This window comes from Sminthopsis crassicaudata, chromosome 5 (assembly GCF_048593235.1).
Source record: "Sminthopsis crassicaudata isolate SCR6 chromosome 5, ASM4859323v1, whole genome shotgun sequence".
In the NCBI taxonomy this organism is placed as follows: Eukaryota; Metazoa; Chordata; class Mammalia; order Dasyuromorphia; family Dasyuridae; genus Sminthopsis; species Sminthopsis crassicaudata.
The window spans coordinates 234,583,360-234,596,798 of record NC_133621.1 but is presented as its reverse complement, the minus strand read 5'-3'; positions in this window follow the sequence as shown (position 1 = coordinate 234,596,798).

Genomic DNA, 13,439 nt, shown 5'->3' with positions numbered 1-13,439 from the left:
AATATCTAGGGTGGGCAACAACAAGCTCAGTCTCTTCTCTGGGTTTTTGTCAACTCCCTTTAATTTGTAAGCTTACCAATTTTCTTGAAACCATCAAAATAAGCAAGGTTATCAGCCCTGAGAAATGAGTCTATTTAGGATTTGCAGTTCCTAAACAAGGAATGTTTACTAAGAATCTATAAGCTTATTTAATAATTGGTCCTTGCATCAGGATGTGTTTAAATTCAAGAAAAAGAAGAGAAAAACATGTTAAACAAAATCTCCTATGTTTGTAAGTCCTGGTCAATTTTTGAAAATAATCTATTTAACCCTAAAATGTGATTAATACAATTTGCTATTAGAGATAAACTCTCTTTGGGACTGCAACTGATATTCTTTTGAGTTTTGAATTTTGAGGTATGATTGCCTGATGAATCATTAAGTCAGTAATCCACCATTTCAGAGTTACTTAGAGGGATTCCTTCTTGAACTATTGTATATCTTATCTGGGCAAGATCAGGGAGGACAAACTTAATCTCTGCTAAAGTTTGGATCCTTTTGATTTAGTTTCCCAGTTCTGTTTCTTTGTTTCCTAACTGATTATTCCTGATTTTGGCAATGAGGGTGAATTTGTTACTGCATAACTGATTGCCAAACAGAGCTAGTTGTGCCACAGTTCTCTTTTAATGTCCTGACCCAGTTTCCCTAATTGTCCTATTCAGTTACTGTGCCTCAGGTTCTAGCCATTCCCTCTTAATGTTTGAAGGGATAAAGGTCTTTATCCATTTTGATATCATTAGAATATCAGGAGTCTCTCCAGTACCTCCCATTATGTCATCCTAGGTGCCTCCCCCAATTAGGTCATCTCCATCTAGGCATTGTTCTTGTTATCCTATAAAAAAATCTTGTTATCAGACATTCAGGGCTGGATTCTTTGAGACAATAGTCTCATTCAGCCCTGGGACCAAACCATGGATCCATTTGGTGCTAGTAAATCTCTCCATTTAATAAATTCTATATCGAATACTCTCTAACCTCTATCTTGCTCAGTTTCTTCGGCATTATAAGCTAAGGTATACTTTCTCCTGTCATGTATGTGCTCTCAGGCTGAGGTCTGAAGGACCTGTTTTGATGCTTTTTCCTCTCATAGCAAATTTCCATAATCAGAGCAAGTAGTCAGTAGGAGCCATAAGCACAATACAAATATACAGATGACATCTTGATCTGTAGGCCAACCTGGCTGCAGTCATAAAAACTCTTAACTTACTGGCCTCCTGGGGCTATAAAGTTTCTCTTTAAGGCCCAGATTGTCTGTCAATCTATTAAGTACTGGGGCCATTAAATTAACTTCTACCTCCCCTTTGTTCACAGTAGAGAGGAAGCAGATAATCTTATCACTCCCTGAACCTGCCTCAAAGAAACAACTGCATACTTTCCTGGGCATGATTGCATTTTGTAGACTTCTGAAAGAAACTTGCCTTAGAGAAGTGGCTGCCACAGTCCTTCTAATTAAGGAAGTCTCCAAACTTACCCTAAGCTAACCATTGGAAGTTATAATTCTTTATGGTTTTCAGAGAATTTTGGAAACCATACGTGGAATCTCTGTTCAGAGGGCCAAATTCAATGCCCTCATCAGAGCTTTAGAATTGGAGAAAGGTCCTCCAATCCCTTGTGAAAAATCCTGAATGGACTGATAAACCCCCTTCTTCTGAAGTTTGTCTCAAGGAAGAGTATATACCCAGAGAAGAACTAACAGATAGATTTTACACATATGCCCCCTTGCAAGGGCTTCAAACTACTTTTGGTTTTTGCTGCCACCTTTACCAATTGGATAAAAGTCTTACCTTGCAAGACTGAAAAAGCTCAAGAGTTTTTAACTAAAGAAGATCATACCTGGTTTTAGTCTGTCTGGCTCTTTACAGAGGGATAATGGTTCAGTCTTCACTTCTCAAATAACCCAAGTAGCTGAGGCAGTAAGTAAAGCCTAATTATCATCTCTTATAGGCCTGCTATCCTTTCTACCCATTTCTGGATCACTCCTCTGTTGTACCTCTAAACCATTAAATTAGCATATTAGTGACATGAAGAACTGGATTTCTCTGTTTTTTTCCTATAAAGTCATTGCTAAATTCTTTTAGAACTTAGCCTATTTCAATTGGTATTGCAATTATAACAAGCTTTGTCCTTGACTTGAAGATATGTTCAAGTGACATCAGTCTACAAGCCCAATGTTTTGGGGTCTCTTGATGATACAAGAAAACTTTGGAGACATATCCCACAAAGAATGTTTAAGCCAGAGAGGAGGAATTGGGCAATTTTGAACATATTTATGAGTCAGTGATAAGGAAGACTAAAAGGAGAGAGGGAGTAAACATGTACATATACATGTGTACGTACATGTTTAAAATATATATTAATGATAGAAGTTAATTCAAAGATTTTGAAGGGGTAGGGAAATAGGAGATGGGAAGGATAGGTAGAGAAAAGCCAATGGGAATATATTGGGGACATCAACATAATGTAATCCAAAGCTAATCACAGAGTCCAGTTTCTGATTTTTTTAAAAAGTGGATTAAAATCAATACAAAACAAATAAAGACAATAAAATTTAAAAGTGAATAGACTAAATAACTCAATAAAATAAAAAATAATTGCATAAAACAAAACCTAGTAATTTAACACATAGAAGAAACACATCTAAACAAATAGATACATAAAGCCTTTTAAACTGAAAATTTAATATGAAAAGAGAAAAGTAGGAAAGAGGAATAATCTGTAATGTTCTCATTTTGGTTTTCTGGAGGTCTTTGGGCAGTCTTCTGTTTCAGCAGATTAATCACCACAAGAATAGCCAGGTGTTAAAGTCCAAATTCTTTACTGTCTCCTTCACCTGGTGCTCAGCTAGCTTTTTTGTGGCCTTTAAAGGGTTCTTGGTTTCAGTGGAGAAAATGTGGGAGGACAGGCCTTCACCACAGGGTGTGAGATAGGATGAATGAATCTGTCTCTCAGGCCCCCCAGGAGAGCCACCAAGAGCCTTACTGAAAATGTAATGAATCTCCTCCAGTCCTTGCTGGCTGCTATATACTCCATTATCATAGGTGTGAATCTTGTGGAAGTATATTAAGTACGGAGTACATGTACTGAACTAGTACCATGCTAAACTAGATAACCATTGTCTTTGTCAATTCCACTGACTTAACACCTTGTAAGAATCCTCGTTTCAGAGTTCTGGCGCATAATAAAAAACCTACATTAAATTCTTTTCATTGCTGTGTTTAAGAAAAAATGGGCAAATTTGGAATAGAAAGATACTCGTTTTATTAGAGATAGCAAAATAGAAAGTATTGGAATACCTTGAGTTGAATCATACTTAGGCCACCATAGTTATGTGTTGGGCAATTCACTTGCCCTATGTCTGTCCTGGTTCCTCAGGATTATTGTGAAGATTCAATTAGAGGACATATTTAAAATACTTTGAAAACCTTAAATTTCTATGTAATTAGTAGCTGTTATTATTATTATTTTCAGGAAAGATATAATAATGGCCAATTTGATAGATAAGAGATTAATTGAAAATATTTTTTCTCTTTATCCATTGTCATTTTCTGCCTTTTGACCAGTGCTTCTTTATGTCTATATTTCTCTACCTCTTTCCAGAATTGAGAATTTAAGGACATAAGGGAAAAATACAAAAGACCTTTAATAGTTTATATATTTTGATGTCTTGGATACTCCCACAAGTTAAACAGGTTTAGAAAATAACAATTATTTTAAAGGAGAGACGGAGTTTTGATAAGATGGGCTCCTTTAAAAAAACAACTCCAACACAGTATGTTTCCTGGAAATCCTTGTTATACTATTATAAGTCTCTGCAAATTTAATTTTTAGACTTTTATATTCTAAAATCTAGCTGTCTGACAATGAATAACCTATTTCTAACATAGTTATTAGGAATACGCTCATCCTGAAATGTTATTTTTTTTTTTAATATTGGACGTGTATACATTTCATATTGCTTTATACACATGTCATTTTAATATTTATTTTGTGGTAATTAAGTTTTAAAAATGCTGTTGTGCCACAGTTCTCTTTTAATGTCCTGACCCAATTTATTGTTCCCTTACTATCATATTAGAACCACACAAATTTCAAATCAATTTTCTGTCAGCTTGCCCACTGGTCTTTAGTTGGTATTCAAAAATTAATACTTAACAAGTTCATTAGTTTTTCAGTTATTACCTGAAAGGCCTAAAATGCTTATTATTTAGGAAACCCAGTGATTATTTTGCAGTTCTTTCTTGTGTTAGTAGGGAAAATTAAATTTCTCCTAAAATTTTGATATTCTACTTTCCCAAATGACTAGTGAGCATATGTCTATAACAATCACATTCAGAGTGGTACATTTTATGAATTTTTATTGTTTATTTGAGAAGTGGGTAAAAACTTCTGGTTTATAGAAAAGAATTTTTCCAGGCATGTTAGAACCTATTAAAATAGCACATGGTCCTACAATCAAACGTGATTAAAATTTATAGTAGAAATTATGTCAAGAGCAAAGAAGAGCATAGAGAAGAGCAAACATATCCAGACATGTAAAGATCTGAATATGTTTGTCTTTTTTCTCTGTGCTCTGAGTTTATGCCTAGTGGCTAAGGAGTCTTAGGATAATTGGAAATATTTTATAATTTTAAACAGATGGTCATTATTACATGAGTAAAAAGTATGAGCACTTACTACACATATACAAGGTTTGGTGTAATGATCAAAATTTCAGCAAAATTAATCTGATATTTAGTAGTATACATAAGCAGAAATTATGCTATATGATATGATATACATGGAATTAGATTGAGGTGCCATATAGGAAATGCTGGGGTACCCAACGAGGGATCTGGGAATGGGGTTTATATAGAGTACCACAGCAGAGAAAATGACTATGCTATAAATGGAAGGGGCTAACTAGGCATCTCACAGTTTCGTAAGATAAATTATTTTGCACAATAAGCAAAAGTTCTTAAAGAAAGCTAGAAAATCTCCAGGGGGGGAAAGTTTAGGAAATCTACTAAATAATCTGAGGCTAGAAGTGGCCTGTGAGTGGAGATGTGGTTAGTGTCAGTTCTTATTCAACTGTGTTTGTTACATGCTATAAGAAATTTCATATGTTAGAAGTTCATTTGCCCTAAGAATTAAAGTCTTGGAAAGATTAATGTTTTATCCAAGATATCTGGTTATTGTTTGTATTTGAGGAGCTTATTAGACTGTAAATTTCATGTGAATAATGGGTTGGTTTTATAATGTACTATGTAGGTTTGATTTTATATAGAATTATAAGAACAGAATTTTAGTGCTGAAAAGAACCTTTGACTATTGAATCCAACACCCTAAGTTTACAAACAAGATATTAAATGACTTGCTTAGGGCCACACAGTTAGGAAGTTTCTAAGGCAAGATTTGAATCTCTGTTGCTGATTCTAAACTCATTAACTTAGATACTACAATATTTCTCCATAAAAATGCAAATAGTATTGCAGTTAGCATCTCCCACAAACTATTAAAAGCAAGCTATAATGTTATAAGCACTTGGTTTCCTCAAACTGCCACTCTTTTATTCAGCAATCTTTTATTTTATTTTCATTTTTTAAAAGACTAGATTTTCCTATTTTACTCAGAAAAATATGAATTGACCCAGAAACTTTTACCTGCTGTTTTTCTACAGTGGAATAGTTCAGTCCTCTTTAAGTAGCTTGGCAACCCATTGCTTTGTGATCTCATTATATTAGTATTAGATTTAGGACAGATACAAGAATGACTTTAGCCATATTGAAGCTCAGAACTCACAAACCTAATCCATCCACCAATCTTAGCTTCCCTGAGAGGAAAGATAGAGAAGTATCTATTAAATACTTAGATGCTTTGCTTTTTATATTTATATGGACACCTTATAAATATTGTCTCATTTGATAATCTTGACTAGTAAGGATTACAAGTTTATGATATTATGTCCAGATTATGGATTTTAGTCTAGACTCTGAGAGACAGGGAATAAGTAGTTTACCTTGGTTAGGATTTAGTTCAAATTCTTCCTCTGTCACATAGGAGTTATGTGAACATGTCACTTCTCTAAGAGTGTAAGAGATATATGAAGGGATGAGCTGCATCAACTATAGGGAGTTTTCCCACCTTGATGAAATCACAAGTACTAGGAATATAGAGAAAAAAGTAAAACAATTCCTCTTTCTCTTTCAGGGAAAATTTGCATTCTACTGGATGTGTATTTGATTCAGTGATAGATGGGTAGGTCAAAATGTACCCTGATAAATAAAAAAGTATTAAAGTGATGTTTCTAGGGAGGGAAATTAGAATGGACTTCATGGAGAATGGGTCCCTTGAGCTGAGCTTTATGGGTAGTCAGGGTTTGTTTCTATGATGCCTAGGAAAGGCTGGATTGAATTCTACTCATGGATAGCCTATACAAAGTTTTAGAAAAGGAATATGAGCATGAATTTAGCCCATGGCAATTTCTTTAAATCATTATTAAATAAATTGATGCTTTAAGAGAATTGTTAGAACATTATAAATAAGTGGCTTGAGACAGAACTTGGAATCATCATTCTTATTAGTCCCTTTTGTGGGGAATGGAGAGATAAGGTGAAGAATTTACAGGTATGTTTAAATTCTTTTTCTTTATTTTATTATCCATTATTTCTATGTCTCTGTGACCTACATAAATGTTGTGTTAGCCAATAGTTACTTCAACTTTAGATATATTTACTTGACCTGAAATGATGACATTTATCACTTTCAATGTTATCAATATTTAGACTATTAGTTGAATGCTATTAGTTTAGTAATCTAAATTTTGAAGGTTTTTGGTACCCATGTCTAACATTCAATTAAGGGGAGAGGGCTCCTATTTCTTAATGCTTCCCAACTTATGACAGAAACCTTCCATTCCAATCTCTCCAGATAGCAACAATCAATTAGATGCCTCCTCTTCCCCTTCTCAATGCTCTCTTCCTTGTGATGTAATCTCTTGTATAAAAGCTATGTATCTTTACTCCTTCTTTGGCCTTCCTACCAGGAGCTTTCTCTTTCTTATCCCATTAAGGAGGGGCTCATCCTCAGGGGGTTTTCAATAAACAACTTTTCTGCCTTCTACTGAGTGATCTCTGAGTAGTCATTTTGGGTAAGAGTCTTAAAAGACTATATCTATGTAGGTAATAAACTTCTTATATAAATGTTTCTTGAATTATTTATACTTATTTGAAACAACAAAATCTATCTAAAATGATAGGTCAGCTAACAGACCTAACTATTAATAACATAGTCTCAAGCTAATTACGTGAATACTTATTTTTTAATCAGAAAGGAAAGGCAGATATCTGTCAAGATACCAAGCAAGACTTTCATCTAAATTGGTTTAAGTTATTTTTCTTTCCCGGATAATATAAAATTAATTAGAAGAAAGAAAGAGTTTCAAATAAGAGTACTTCCTAAAAAAAGAAAGACTTTAATTTGACAAAGAGAACTTGATTTGGCATCTAGAGACTGAGATTCAGATTTTGGTTTTTTTTTACTGTCTAGATGAGTGATTAGAGATAGCATGTTTTACAAATGAGGTCTCAACTTATTCATTTATAAAATAAAAGCTTTAGAATAAGTAATAGCTCTAAGGTCTAGCTTTGGAATCAGGTCCTCCTGACTCCAGGGACTGTGTTCTATCCACTCTATCATCTAGCTGTCCCTGCCTTTTTTTTTTTTTTTTTTTTTTTTTTGCATCTCCAGCTCTTAGCCAATATCTGATACATAATAGGTGCTTTATAAGTGTTTGTTTATTGATTTCTATATAAAAGAATTTATCTTTCCTTATAAAATAGTTTCACTGAGTCCTCTAGAATATGACCTACTATTCATGGGGATAAATTTGTGACTCAATGAGGCTTTGAAAATGGTTAAGGAATTAGTATTTCAGGAATTGTAGAGAACTGAGAAAGTGAAAGACTGAACCAGAATGATTTTTTTTCCCCCCTGTGGCTGGGGTTAAGTGACTTGCCCAGGGTCACACAGCTAGGAAATGTTAAGTGTCTGAGACCAGATTTGAACTCGGGTCTTCCTGAATTCAAGGCTGGTGTTCTATCCACTGCGCCACCTAGCTGCCCCTCCAGAAATGATTTTAAAGGAAATGCTATATGACCTCCTGGATAATTAATGAGTTCTTCAGTAGTATATCTCTAGTATTCCTCTTAGGACTTGATGAGAGATGCTCAGTTACATAAGTGAAATGATGGTGATCCCAGAATCATTTTTTTTTTCCCCTGAGGCTGGGGTTAAGTGACTTGCCCAGGGTCACACAGCTAGGAAGTGTTAAGTGTCTGAAACCAGATTTGAACTCGGGTCCTTCTGAATTCAGGGCTGGTGCTCTATCCACTCCACCACTTAGCTGACCCCCAGAATCATTTTCTAACCTAACAATCACTTGATCTCCTTGTGGAAAAGGAAAGAAGGAGCTACTGATGAGCTCTCAATCAGAATGGACAGGAATACTTTTCTCTCAGTATATTCAGCTTCTCGGGACAAAACTCCTGGGGTGAATTTGTCCACACACTTTCATTTTCTTGACTCATAGATCTAAAGATTGACCTTTTATCACTTCTGCAATATTAGAATTTCCTACTCTGTTGATACATCAAATTTCAACAACATTAGGAGTCCTCTGTGATTGCTTTTGTAAACTCCTGAGGATTACTCAGCTTGTAGGAACGTTTCTAGACTTTTTCTCTATAATGTTAACCTTAGCCTCAAATGAAACCATAGGAGTTTATATATTAACTATTTTATGGTGCTTTCATAACCTCCTTATAGAATTTTCCACCACAATGAATAGCAAAAGCCCCTCTAAATGTTTGAATTGTCCAGTAATTTTTGTTCAGCAGAGTGGTTTTGGCATCATTGGAATAATACTTTGTCTTCTAGTTAATCTCCATAGATTTCTCTGAAGATATTTTGAAGATACTACCCTCTGTTTCCCATATATCTTAGCAACATACATGGAAGAGCTGTGATTTTTCTGAAGGAAAAATGAGGTATATCTTAGAATAAGAAAAAACCTTGAGTTCCTAATACTGTTACTTCTTTAAGTGAGGATAATATGCAGAAGGAATATCTATCCTCCATTTTACAGATGAGGAAACTGAAGCAGAGATTCAGAATCACACAGCTCTTAAACCTGAGAAACTCATTTTTTCCTGACTCTGTCCATTATATGTATATTCAGAGATAAAAGAATATATCTTCATGTACTAGAAAAATCATAGTAGGAAAAAGGTTAAGTAAACTTTGTAAATCTTGATATTTTACTTTATAAATATGAGCTTCATAAATATGAGTAATGAATATTACAGTATTTCTTTTCTGAGGAAGGAATTGGGAAACGGATCCAGTGGCAAGACAGGCATAGACACAGAGAAATAGGGAATGGCTCCACTATAGTTTCTACTCTGTAAAATGAAGGATTTGTATTAATCATTTAATATTTAAAGTTATTTAATATTTAAGGTTTTTTGAACCTCTATCATTCTGTCATGATTTAATTTAGGATTTTGTAGATGCTGGTTTCCAGCTTTTCTTAGATAGATTTCCTGGATATCAAATGTGAAAAAATAACTGAACTTAACACCCAGTTATTGTGAATAATTATAAAGATAAAAAGATATTAGATGGCATACTTCCTCTCCAGTGGATGATAGTGCCCTAGGATCTCTATATTTTTTCCCAAGGCATTTTCCCATGTCCTCCTCAATTGGAGGTTCTCTTTATGCCACTTCCCCTGGTATTCATGGTTTGCATTATCTTCCACAAATGTAAAAATCTCATTTAAGATTCTGTGACTAGAAATACTTTAGCAGTATAAATGTTAGGAATAAAAGTGCTTCTAGGCTTTCCTGGATTATTGAATAAATTTATGTAATAACAGTTGTAGGCAACACAAACAACAAAGTTCATAAACCTAACAAGCTTATCATCTAATTTATCTTCCAAGAAGTTCAAGTACTGGTTTTTCTTTTTGAACCATCATTGCTATGTGCCCAGGACTGGCTTCAAGTATTGATAGCTCTATATATCTTTCACAGCCTCTGCTTATATTTGTTAGCAAGATCATGAACAACTGTTTCTGTACTTTTTTATTGGCACAAGACAAGAGAGGATTATTGTAACTTTATCACCTCATATTCCCACTTCAACACAGCCTTTACCAGCTGATAATATTATCTTTTACACTTGACGATTTCATCAGAATCACTTCTCCACTGTGTCATTTCATGTCTAGAACAGTCAGTATTCAATATGGATTATTTTTTGAACTGTTACTAAACATTTTTCACTTCTAGCAAAACTGATAATAATAATAATAATAATAAGAAGAAGAAGAAGAAGAAGAAGAAGAAGAAGAAGAAGAAGAAGAAGAAGAAGAAGAAGAAGAATTTGTTGTTCAGTTGTTTATTGTCTCCTTCAAAATAGCCCAGTTAGATTTCTTAGAGGCCTATCTCTCATTGGTTCCAAGAGCTCTTGCTGCTGGTCTTTTGTCTCTTCCAGCTTCAGCCTTTTGTCCTCCCAATGTCTCCAGCCGCACAAAGGTGGAAGTTGGAATGAATCTGACTCTGCCTCCAAGAGGCTTGTGGGCTTCTGACTTGTGAATCTCCCAAAGTCAATCCTTGTTGAGACTCCAAGTTTATATATGTTCTCTAAAGGTGTGAATGTGTGAGCTAATGTGTGAACTCCTTTAAACTAAGTACATAAGCATTACCACCTTGTTTTAAGTTCTGGCCCATAATATGATACCATTTCTCACTTTTTACAGGAAACATTGATACATAAGCTCTAATGATAAATACAGTCTCATTTTCAATTTCATTCTCTAAACAATTACTGACTGTACAATTCCAACAAGTAGAAATCTAATGTTTTTTTTTTTTTGGTAACAATTACAGAATCTCCCCACATGAATGCATATTTTCCTCCCAGATAGGCTTTAGTATAGAACTGGTATTCTCATGCCATTTGTTCAAGAACCAAACTGCCAGCCCAATTCTTGAGTGACAAGACACACCACTGTAACCCTCTTGCACAGAGGAGGGTGTTGATATGACAGGGTGTGTAATGGGCCTGGAACTGATCCCCCTGTGCGAAGGGAGCCGCCCTAATGTCAGTCATCTCCAGGATGTGGTTCTGGGTCGACTAATAGAGCTACGTGTCAGTAGATGCGTGGAACTATGAGTTGCCTGGCCATATAAGGAGAAAAATGGCTAGGCATTGCTAAAGGAGCTGGCCCCGCCCATGATGGGAGGTTTCGGGGAGGGTCCGAGAAGAACCTCTATAAGAGGAATAGCCAGTGGCAGCTCGGGGAGACATTTTGGGGAGCAAACAATAAAGAACAGCTCTGCTACATGTTGGCTCTCTGTTTGCTTATTCCCCGCTCCGTCTCCGGAGCGGGGCCAGAGACGTCCGAAGGCTGGTGGAAGCTAGAAGCGTGCAGTAAGAAACTTTCGGTTTCCAGTGAGACTGCAACAAGTGGTGTGGAAAAACCCCCAACAAATGGCGCCCGGACAGGGACTCGAGCAGTGTACTCGCGGGAACGAGGAAAGATAAGTAGAAAGACGCACTCCTTGATTTTTAATCAAGAAGAAGCAAACAGCCTAATTGCTTAGACGCAGTTAGATGAGGTATAGGGCAGAAAGCAGTTAAAGCCCAAATCGAGCCAACAGATTCAGGAGTATATGCTTCATAGTTATATAAACTCTGTAAAAAGAATGGAGTGGATTTTAACTTAAAAGCATGCAGAGCCTGGATAGAAAAAATAGATCTCTGTGTCTGTCTGTGTATGTTTGTCTGCTTTGAATTTTTTGTTCTGTGTTAAAAGTTAGCAAGCTCATAAGAGATAAGAATTCAGCCTCTGTGTTACAGGCTTAGAAAAATAACAGGCTGAGTTGTGGAAATTGAAATTCATTAAAACAAAAGGAAAAAAAAAACTTGACTATTTTAAACTGGTGGGGAAGTTTTCTCTGAAAAGCAGATTTTCAAAGTCTGCTAAAGAGGAGTAACGGCAATACAATCTTATCTGCTTAATACCGCCTGGGAAGCTTCTTACTAGTGGCCTTGAAGCACTCAGGCAGAAGGAAAAAAAAAAAAAAAGAAAGAAAAAAACTATTTAGTTTGCTTCTGAAACATTGGGTAATTTGTTATCATTATGGGTTATGAATCTTGAAGTTTAAAGTTTAAAAAAAAGGTGATTAAAGAAAAGGGAGAGATTGATTAAAGAAAAAGAGAGATTGATTTACAAAAGCAATTAATAGTTTAAATGAAGCATCTAGTCAGAAGAGTTATTGGTTTGGAAGTGTTTAAAGTATGTCAGAGAAAGTTTGAGCAAGTAGGCATTGGGAGGAGAGAATTAGTGGGAGCAAATGATTTCAAGAAGAAATCAGTGGGGAAAAGAAGGAACTTGTTGGAAAAGGTAGTCACGGAGTGATGACTGTGAGACGGGACGTATTTTTGCAGGGGTAGAGCAGCAATAGGAAGCTGCAGCTGTTTCTGGTTGAAGAAAGCAAACTGATTTAAAGGGATTCAAAATTCTTCCTTGTATCCAATATTTGAAACCAAGGATTTGTTTTTTAAGGAAATATGTTATGTCTTTACTTTAACATCTGAAAACTTTACAACTAAACAGGCTTATTGCTCAGACTCCTCCCTTAGGGTTTCAACAGTGCATGCGTTCTAGCTTGGAGACGGGGTCCTGGTTAGGACATGGAAGGAGGACAAGCTGACCCTGAGCTGGAAAGGACTGTTCCAGATCCAGATACAGCAGTGCTACATAGGAAAGAGAGTGGGCTCTGAGGGTATGGACTTCCCAACTGAATGCAGAGAACAAGCTGAGACAAACATTGAAAAGCAACTGAAAAACTGTGCATGTAAAATCTTGATAGCGGTATTGAAACCTCACTATTAGATAAAATATCTATTACTGACACCTCCCCCTCCTACAAAACATCCTCCATCAATCATAAGAGTTCCTAAAACTTGTACCAATAATGTAACTTTTCCTCCTCTGATGAATTGTGTTAGAAAGAAAAGAACCTGGTATGACACTTTATTTGGTGGTGCTGGAACTGGTTTGGGTATAGTTAATTCAATAGACCTTGAGACCTTGGCCAGCAGACTGCGCAGTGCTGGACAAGCTGTTTCTCAGGCTTTGACTGTAAATGCTCAATAGTTGCCCATGACGATCCTACTCCACCAAAATACATTATAATATCAAGGCCAATTTCTACAGATTTTTGATGATAGTATTATTACTAGTTTGGGTTTTACTGGAAATATTAGTAAATTATTTAAGTGGACCAAATGCTCTTTACAAAATATGTATACCTAGATACAAAAAGAAAATGCTCAGAGATTGTTGCAATGTG